At 43.2% G+C, this 10079-nt stretch overlaps 1 pseudogene; it reads right to left on the bottom strand.

Annotated features, from left to right (window-relative positions):
* Positions 1 to 657: 657 nt before the first annotated feature.
* LOC129834716 (liprin-beta-2-like) overlaps positions 658 to 10079 on the bottom strand; it is a 29872-nt pseudogene continuing 20450 nt past the window's right edge.

The following is a 10079-nucleotide window of genomic DNA, read 5'->3' as shown; positions in this document are numbered from 1 at the left end:
GGGCTTTCTGGGAATTTCTGCTAATTTTGTTTCTGCTTCTCACAAGTTCCAAAGAAGAATCTGTTCACAATGTTGTCTCTTCACACTGGAACAACACATAGGTAGACTACACAGAAGTTAAAGCATGACTGATGGACCTGAGGATACAATGAAGACCATAATGTTGCAATATCATGGAGACGCATGGTACGTAACAATAGTCCAACATACTGAATTATACTCCTACTGTAGCATTGATCTTGAGCCATTGCGTCACTGAAACACCATAGGGGAAAATTACATACTGTATGATAAACACATCTTCAGTTCTCTGAAAAACAATGCTGAAACTCACCATGTAGTCCTCAGTCTGAGCTGGAGACAGAACTGTCCTCAGTGGATGCCTTATGGCATCCATCAAACTTTAGCATTCATGGTTTACCAGTCACATGATTGTACTATTGTATACTGACGTAGCAATGCTGTAAATTCAGGTGTGCATTGACGGAAAAATTATTTGAAGCCGATGTAGCATTGTCTATAATCCGTGATGTGTGTTATAGTGGAGTCAGCAAGAGCACTTTGCTTCAGTCAATATTGGCTAGTGTGGCCTTTAACCCAATCACCTTCCACCACATTAAATAATGCATTTAGAATTAAAATGAACCAAACAAAACATTATCACCTGCAAATTATTCTTTATTTTCAAAATATAACTATAGGCCAATGAGTTGGGTAGTGTGTGCAAACCTGAATTGTCATGAGAGCACCTTGTTTTATGAATTTGCCAATTATTAAATAGCACAAAATAAATCAAACAAGCTTATAGAATTGGAAATATTTTGTATATTGTACCATAACGAAAGGCAGTTAATAGCTAAGCTATATCCAGCAAGGAGGAAGGCTACAATGGTCAGTATCATCATAAGAGTTGTGTTCTGAAGCAATGGCAGAAGATAGGAAAATGTAATCCATCTCATTTTTCCAGGAACGCAGAGAGCAGCTAACAAAGGGAACCATTATACAACCATAGCATTATGAATCCTCATTTAGCCTGTCAGGTCAGTCATGATTTCAACATATCCAGGTCAATTACTTAATAAGCATATCCAGCAAATACCCAATTAGCACATCCTGCTGATATTCATTATATACACACACAATAGCTTGTCCAGTGAATCACCATTTGGTGAAAAAAATAAAAATCACGGCTTTAGAATTTACACCGAATCACAAAATCAGCACCTTGATTCAGGGAGAGGGATGTGTTTACATATGGCTTTTAACACCGCCCCACATGCCTAAGATTTGCAGTCATTGGCTGAGGGGAGCGTCATTGTCAGATTTTGGGCCCCACCTGCTCCCGCCTCTCTGACTCTGTCCAGGATGGGGCTGAGGCCTCGGACCCCTGTGTACGGCCGCCATTCATGACCGAAAGGCCCCCACTGTCTATAGGGCAGATGTAGTCCGCCAAATTATCAGGGCTCTTCTTCCTCAGGTGACTGAAGTGGGTGAAACCAAGCTTCTTGGGCTGAAATAATACAGGAAGACAAGGCCTTAAGCTAGGGTTCTCTATACACAGTATGTACATTGAACAATAACTACTGTGGATCATTTCTAATACTCAATAACAGAAAATTAAGCAGATTCTATTACATGTACACAGTATTCACAGCACATTATACAGTAATTACAGGCCTTCTTCCATGGACACACAGCAGTCGTACCCGGACTTTGGCAGTGGTAGTGAGGGGTGCATGGCCGGTGGCGTTGGCATACTCCCGTTTCTCCAGAGTGGCCTGTGTCCCCACCAGGGCAGTGAAGGCGGTGGCCAGGTGGCGGCGGAGCAGGGTCTTCTGAGGGGGGATGTTCAGCAGCATGGCCAGGGTCTCCGAGCTGAACCACGGCTCCAGAATCTAAAGTACAGGGGTAGAGGAGAGGGCTGGAGCTCACTCAGGTAGGAACACAATCATTTTTAAGTGCTGAATCCCAATTCTCCAGTCTTCTGCAGGTACACACTTTGGAAGATGACAGGGGGTGTGCAGCTGCACACTTCAGAAACGTTTGGGGAATTGGGACGCATGCATGGTTCTGAGGTGCAGTCCACTCACAATGAGACCTCCATGGACCCCACTGCCCCGTAGGTTGGGTGCATACTCAGCCAGGTCCACTGCCCGAAGCCACTCCATCACACTATGGTTGGACCATTGGATCACTTCTGAGAGAGAGGGATTCCTCTGACCAGGGAGAGAGAGAAATGAGAGTTCCTCCACTGAGCAGTAAAATCTTATCATTAAACAAATATTAACTAATTTCTCATCTATCACTAACTTTTCCTCTCATCCATCTTTTGCTTGTCCCCTCATTTCCCTCCTCATTACCCTCTCACCTCCTCTCCGGGCCTGCGTCGGAGGCAGTGGGGGTTGAACTTGTTGACGTGGAGGACGTGGATAGCACACTTTATACTGAGGTGATGGAGCCGACTGGTCACCTTCAGGAAAAGCAGGTCATTCTGGGAAACAGTTTAGATAGTGTAGTTCAGTTGGAAAGCTAGGGCGTATTCACTGTATGGGAACCATTTTATACTAATTGTATATTAAATGGTGATGATATCACATGAGCACGTAAACTCAATTTTTTGAAGGATTCATTTAAAAAAAATCTCATTGTTTAGCTTTACCACGGTGAGATACTGGAGCATCCTGCCATCCACTCGCCCCTCGTGGAAATGGTCCTTGTACTGAGGAAGGCCTATGTCATCCAACCATCCTGCATGTGACCAAGCAGAGCTAACCATTTTAACTTCCTTTTAAACAAGGAACATTTTCCAGCAAAATATCCTACAGACAATGCAGTTGACTCATTGTGCACATAAATACCACACTACTGGCAATGTCTGAATATAGTAGATTTTAAAAGTACAGCTTAAGTCGTAGACGTACGTGTAACCCAGATGTGGTCCAGTTCAGAGGACTTTTCCAGGGCTTTAGTACTGAACCCCCTTAGAGCCAGCTGTAGTTTCTTCCTGTGTAGCGGGTGTTTGATACCCATTTCCTGTGGACACAAACATTTACAAAAAAATAAGGTTCCCAAACACATGCAAGGTTTTACTGTGGTTTCCCAAAGCCAATCAATGACTATGTTTATAAGTTCAGAACAACATGATCCTGATTCCCACAGAGAGTGTAATAATATTCCAGAGAGTATTATGACAACGCAGTGTCCATATGGAATTCTGCTGAGACTGAAATGTTCTGAGTGACTGACTTGACCTACTTGCTACCCCGAGGCGGTCCTAATATAGGCACTATACAATCAACAATTGTGTATGTTAAGTTCATCAGGGTAGAAACCCTCTCGCCCTCAATGACCTTTTCAAAGTCCTGTGGCCTTGCGGACAGGAGCGTCTGTCCGTTGTCGACCCACTGCCGGGTCAGGTTGACGTACTGGCCCAGACCATAGTCCTCCAGCCAACCACACACCTGCTCTCTGGTCCACTGGCTGAATGGAGCGTTCATATCCCTGATAGACAGAATGAGAGAAATTAGATCAAGAATTCGTGAGAGAACACTGATGGAAAACCTTGTTTTGCTTCTGTCTACATGTATTGTACTTGGCCTACTCAACATCTATATGATGTGAACAGTATACCCTATATTGAAACAGGTGCAGTAGCAAACATGTGACTCATTTCAGTAAAGTAGGCATATGTCGCACGTCAATACTATACAATATATTTATTTTTTTCATAATTTCTCAAAAAGCTTTTGCAGAAATGTATTCTGGTACATGCGAACTTTCATGTTCCTTTAAAAACAAACTTGTATGCCGTCTGTAAATTAATTTTTTTTTGTTAAATTACGAGCCTAGTTGGTTTAACCATGGACAAACAGTAAAGGGGGATAACTAGTCAGTTGTACAACTGAAATCTGTTTTCTGCATGTAACCCTACCCCTCTGAGAGGTGCGGAGGGCTGCCTTAAAATCGGCAACATATTCAGCGCATCTGGATTTTTACTTTGTCAGCTCGGGGATTCGATTCAGCAACCTTTTAGTTACTGGCTCAACGCTCCTACACGCAAGGCTACCTGCCGCTAGCCATGATTGGCAGAGATAATGGTTGGGCTGAACATTCCGAGAGATGAGTTCAGATTGGTCTGCCATGTATCGTGCTTCTGTTTATAACATGAGCTGCTAAGTATTTTAAGATAATCCTTTCTAAAGTGGCTTTTTTGAAAGATATCACGAAGAACTGCAGTGTTGCTAAGGCTCTTCACTTTCTGGGAGGACAGAGTTTTGAACTCAGTGGAATGCTTGGTGGAAGCAGAGTATGATAACTAAGGAGATGGAGAAAAACCACCTAATTCCCCAATAGATTATTGGCAAGGAGTCATCCCCCAAACGCAGTCTTACCGAGCAGAGCTGCCAGACTCAGGGGTCCGGGTCAGTCTTGGCCCAGCTGTGGCACGCAGCCCCCCTCTCCTAAACTGGTTTGGTTCCAGGTCCTCCCCCTGCAGACCCCCTGACTGGGTCCGCCTGATCCTGGAAGAGAGGACAGTATTTGATTTCATAGACATACTTTACAAGACTTGGGAGTCATTCACATCGCAAAGCTTGCCAATTTACTGTATATATTTTCAAAAAATATATATACCCACTCACTTTCCCCAGAGCTTTCTGATACTGTTATTGTTCTTCAGGTGCTCTGGTGAGCCAATAGTCTGTTGACCTGACTCCGCCCCTGAAGACTGGGGTGAAAGGTCAGAGGATGAGGTGTCATCCATTTTCTCCGTCTTTTCTGTAAGACGGGGGGGGGGGGGGGGGGAACAAAAATATTATTTATTTTCTAGTTGTGCATCTATCATTGAATCATTTCAAATCGGACGTTTACATCTGGGTGAAGGTTCTGGTTTAGCTTTCATTAGAGTTGCTTTTGAAATTTAAAGCAATCAACTGGTTCAAAAAAGTCATTTCTTTCCAGGACCGCAAAACAAATAGCTGATGTTATCTATGTGCAAGTAAGTTTCATACAGGCGGTGAACCTTCAGTCTTAATGACTGAATTCTGTTTATTGCCAATAGCCTGTGGAGAGATGACTAGCACAAACATGTTAATTAACTCATAGCTAGTGCCATGAACACCCTTACGTGTACATATCCCTGAAATATAAGAAACATGAATGTATTGGAAATTCCAATATGTATGCAGTCAACTTACACACACTGACACACACACTTACCCCACCAGACATGTCACCAGGGGTCTTTTCACAGTCCCCAGGTCCAGAACAAATTCAAGGAAACGTACAGTATTATACAGAGGCATGACTCCCATCTTATATAGTGCAAGTGAACAGCAAAACTGGTTTCAAAGAAACAAGTAAAGCAACACCTCACGGCACAATGTCTCCCCCATGTGACCTACTTGTGTGTATGTACTGACATGTGTAACTGATTAATGATCACGCACACACTTAAAACCATTAACATGTTTTATATGTAAATTGTAAAGTATTTTGTCTAATATCTTTGTAGTTATGCGTGTCAGACCCCTTTTAAGACTCACTGATAGGTCCACTAGGGGATTGGTAGCGCTTTGCTTTCTCATGTTTGTATTTGAGGCCTTTGGCTCTAACCGAGCACCCAACAGGAGTGAGAGCACATAGAAAGGGGTTCCAGCTGCTGGGCCTGTACCTGTTTATGTGCACAGCACAAAATCCCACCACTGCAACCATAATATGGCACCATTTACAGCTGGGAGGCCAAAATAGATTCATTTTAAGGGAGGATCATATACTCATGGGCTTGATTTCTGCCACTCCAAAGCCCAGGGTGGAGTTGAGGTGAGTGTGGTCCGTGAGAGGGTGGGGTTGTGTGGACCTTGGTCATTTAGAAAGAGAAGGTGGAATTGAGGTAAACGTGGTCTGTGAGAGAGAGGCTTGGGTTCAGTGTGGTTGATCAGAAAGAGGGTGTGGCTGTAAACATGGTATATGTCAGGCAGTCAGGAATATCCCTGAACCTTTGCTCCGGCCTCACCGCTATTAGCTTTGATCAAAGTGACACTATCCACTGATCAGAGTCCTGTGTATGTGCCCTGTCTCAAAGGGAGGACCAGGTCTTGGTCTGATCAGCTATCTGGGGCTTTGTGCTCTGTGGTGTAGAAGGGGCCAAAACTAAGCACATCTCAGAGCAGGTCTGTCCACCATGCAACATAAGATACAGTGAAACCTACAGTATATTCTGAGGTGAAGGTGTCTGAAGCACCTATGGACAGTGTGGCGGGGGGTGCTTCAGGCTTACTTGAGTCGCCATCTTCACTCCCCTCTGGAGACCTCTGGCTCTGTGTCTCACTGCACTCTCCATTATGCTCTGGGAAGGAGGCCTTCACCGGCAGGGTCTGGCACCTGTTATCTACAGGCCCATTCTGGAGAACAAACACAGATAAATGAAACAATTAGACCAATACAATGTTTTATTTTACTTTTAATTGACAAGACACAAAACAATCATGTGGTCAGAAGTGTAACCCAAACAAGAGAGAGAACAGTAATGGTTAGATATGAAAAGTGAAGAGTTTTGTTCACAGTAATAATACCTCAGACACTTCAGCCTCTACAGGAAACACCACTACATGCTAGAGATAGGAAAGGTGAAGAACAGTCATTAGTTGACAAGGAGTTAGTGCTGTGATACAGATTGAGAAGAAAAGTGTAAAGCACTTTCTAGTCAGATTTTCCTACTCTGGGCAGTAAATGTTGACAGGTGACAATGTCTCCACTACCGTCGGTGAAGATCCATTCTGTAGGTTGTCCATACTGCTTGATAAAAGTCGGGGACGCGTCCTGATAAAAATACATCATCATCTGATCATTCCCAATGAAATATATTGATTAGTGCAGTCCCTTATGCCCTTATGCCTTATGTGCAGTTCCTTGTGTGTGATGTCCGGTAAAAGGTATTCCATTCACAGCGTCTCACCAGAGTTCTCTCTCCTTCTGGGTTGGCAGGTGGGACACAAGCTGGGGGGACGAACAGCTGAAGGACATCTGGACCAGAGGAGAGATGAGATAAGGACAGGGAACGAGGTATATGACTGTAGCGCATTAGCCTCTAGTTCAATAGTCAGAAGACTTGTGGGAAAATGAGACTTCTGAACCATATTAGGCAGGATCAATCATGTTTTAATCCAAAGGCACTTTCAACCTTCATATTATGCTGATACTGAAAACTGGAGTAATTGTCAACGTATGCTTGGGGCTGAGAGAACAATGTCTTCCCCATCTGAACATTCCCCTTCCTCTGACCCACCTCAGTCTTTGTGTTCTCAGGGAGTGCACTGGGAGGAACTGTCCTCATCACCACTCCATGCTCCTCTTCCTCGCTGCTCGACGGAGTCCTCTCATTGGATACTGAGAAGATAGTGGGTGGAGCTATCAAAGAAAGTGTCATTGCTTCATACCATCATGAGTAATGGAAATGTTCTGCTTTCTCTGGGTCATTATAACATTTGAATGTAAGGAATGTTTTACCCTTTCGGTAGCTTTTAATTTAATTTTTTTTATCAATAACTAGAGTAGTACAATGTTTGGTAGGGGAGATTGTTACCTTGTCTTGGGGTCACAATGTCTCTGAACTGGACTAAGAGTAGTGTGAGCTCCTCAATACACCGGTCCTGTAACAGAAAGATTAATCCATACAGTGACTTGAAAAGTATTCCAAGTATTTCTTCACATTTTGTACTAGAAAGTGGTATTAAAATTGTTTTAATTGTCAATCTACACAAAACTCCAAAGTGTAAAAAAAAATGTAATAACTCAAATAGTCAAGTATTCCGCTCCAAGAGTCAAAACATGTTAGAAACACATTTGGCATCAATTACAGCCATGAGTCTTCTTGGGTAAGTCTGAGAGCTTTGCACAGCTGAATTGTGCAATATTTGCCTTTCTTTTTTAATAACTATCGTCACTTCCTGTTTAACATGAAACGAGGGAGAGCTCGGTTGTGTTTTGAAAATGTATTGAAAAGTTTTAGTAGCTAGCTAATTTTAGTTTGGATCCCACGACAGTTGGCATCAGTTGCTGGGACTGCTAGTCACTGTCCAGTGATCTTGCCAACTAAGGCCAGGTCTGAGGAGTTATTAACCTAGCGGGGTTGAGGGCTTGAATGTAGCCCGCGAAGTGGTTAGCCATTGTGGCTGGGACCGCAGATCGTCCCGAGTTTGTGGCTGTCTAGATCCCTGCTGTTTGTTATTTTCAATCTTCCCTGTGACCTGCCCTGTCTGGAACTGTAAGGAGAAACAGCGTAACCTATGTTGCTAGCTACCATGACAAAGTTCTACAAGCACTTGTTACAAGAAAATAGCTTTAAGTGTTTTGTCAAAATACTGGTGGATTCAACTGAAGAACAGTTTGCAGTTCCCCCAGAGTCAGCACGATGGGTAGAAACAGGAGAACGGTAAGATGAAAGCAGTCTAAGTCATTGAGAGAGGTCATCAGTTTGTTTGTGAATCCATGATAATAATGATGGATAAATCAGACTATCAAGGCGGAACATGGTTGTGGGCAGACTTGCCGAATCTCCATGAAACCTGGACGGAGTCTGAGGACAAAGTGAGGGAAATGATCTGAGAAATTGACAATGGACCAGTTTGAGGTAAAGCGCGCTCACAGGACTGAAAACCCACCGACCCAGGTGACAGGTCCAGGTCGATAGTCATCACGTTCGTGAGGTTCAAGAACAAGGTAGAGGTTCTGGAAAGAGCCAAGAACTTGAGAAGAACGTATATCTTCCTCAACCGGGTCTATCCTGAAGCTGTGTGCCAGAAGAGGAAATAACTGATCCCAGCCATGAAAGCTGCCAGAGCACGTGGGGACGTTGCTTACATCCCATGACAGGCTCATTGTCCCCTCTCCCTCCCAGAAGCCTGGAAGGGATGAGAGAACAAAGCCTATGGGTTCGTAGCTTCAACCCCGCAGCACACAAACCAATTGATTAATGGACTGATGAATGTAAAAAATAAATGCTTTATTTGCTTTTTTTCAGTATTATGTCTCTGTGATAAGCTACCAAGGAAAGGGCTAAAATTAGCCCAAATTGATATGTAGCATTAGAAATAAGGTTAACTTCTTGCAACTATAGGGGGTGCTGTTTCGCATTAGCATAATTTGCTCTACAGATTAAACTGCCTAGTACTCAATTCTTGCTCGTACAATATGCATATTATTATTGGATAGAAAACTCTAGTTTCTATAGCCGTTGGAATTTTGTCTCTGAGTGAAACAGAACTCAATCTACAGCACTTTTCATGATAGGGAGTCAGATTTCAGACATCTTGGCCCCTGATCTGGAGTCAGTTTAAAGGTCCGTGTAAATGCTATGGAGAAACAGACACTTCTTACGTCTTCCCCTGGATGTCAGTACGTGATGACGCTTTGAATGGAGTCGATTGCGCAATCAGTGCCTCTATAAATCACCAAATACCGGAAGTAACTTTCTTTGGCTGCCTGCACCTGGCGCGCGAAGGATGTCGGACTCGCCTCCTTCCAAGCTGTTGTTTAGCCAGTAATATTTCTCCGGTCATATTTTTACTCGTTACAGGTGTTATCATAAGGTAGTTAATTTTAACCGTTTTATAGCAATTTATATCCGTTTAGTGCGATTGAGGCATTGCTTTGTTGTGCACTTTGAAGCGCCGGGCACGTTTCGGGGTCCCGGTCGAACGTTAGTGGGCATTGACAGACAAGAGATCTTTCGACCAAAAGAAGATTAGACCCAAGAAAGGATACATTGCCCAAGATTCTGATGGAAGATCACCTCATAGTAAGAAATATTTAAGATGATAAATCGTTGTTCTGTAGAAAAATGTTAAACACACGTTCCGCCATTTTGTTAAGTGTAGCTTCGCTTGGCGCAACCTGTATTGAAAAGGATAATTAAAAAAATGTAATTCCGCGATTGTATTAAGAATTAAATTGTCTATCAATCGCTGTCCAACCTATATTTTTTTGTCAGGTTTGAGTATTTATGTATAAGACTAGATCACTGTCTAATATGGCGCACGACATTTTCTGACCAGCTGGGCTACTTTTATCATTGTCTAACC

This window comes from Salvelinus fontinalis, chromosome 35 (assembly GCF_029448725.1).
Source record: "Salvelinus fontinalis isolate EN_2023a chromosome 35, ASM2944872v1, whole genome shotgun sequence".
NCBI lineage: Eukaryota > Metazoa > Chordata > Actinopteri > Salmoniformes > Salmonidae > Salvelinus > Salvelinus fontinalis.
This window is presented reverse-complemented; position numbering and strand designations above follow the sequence as displayed.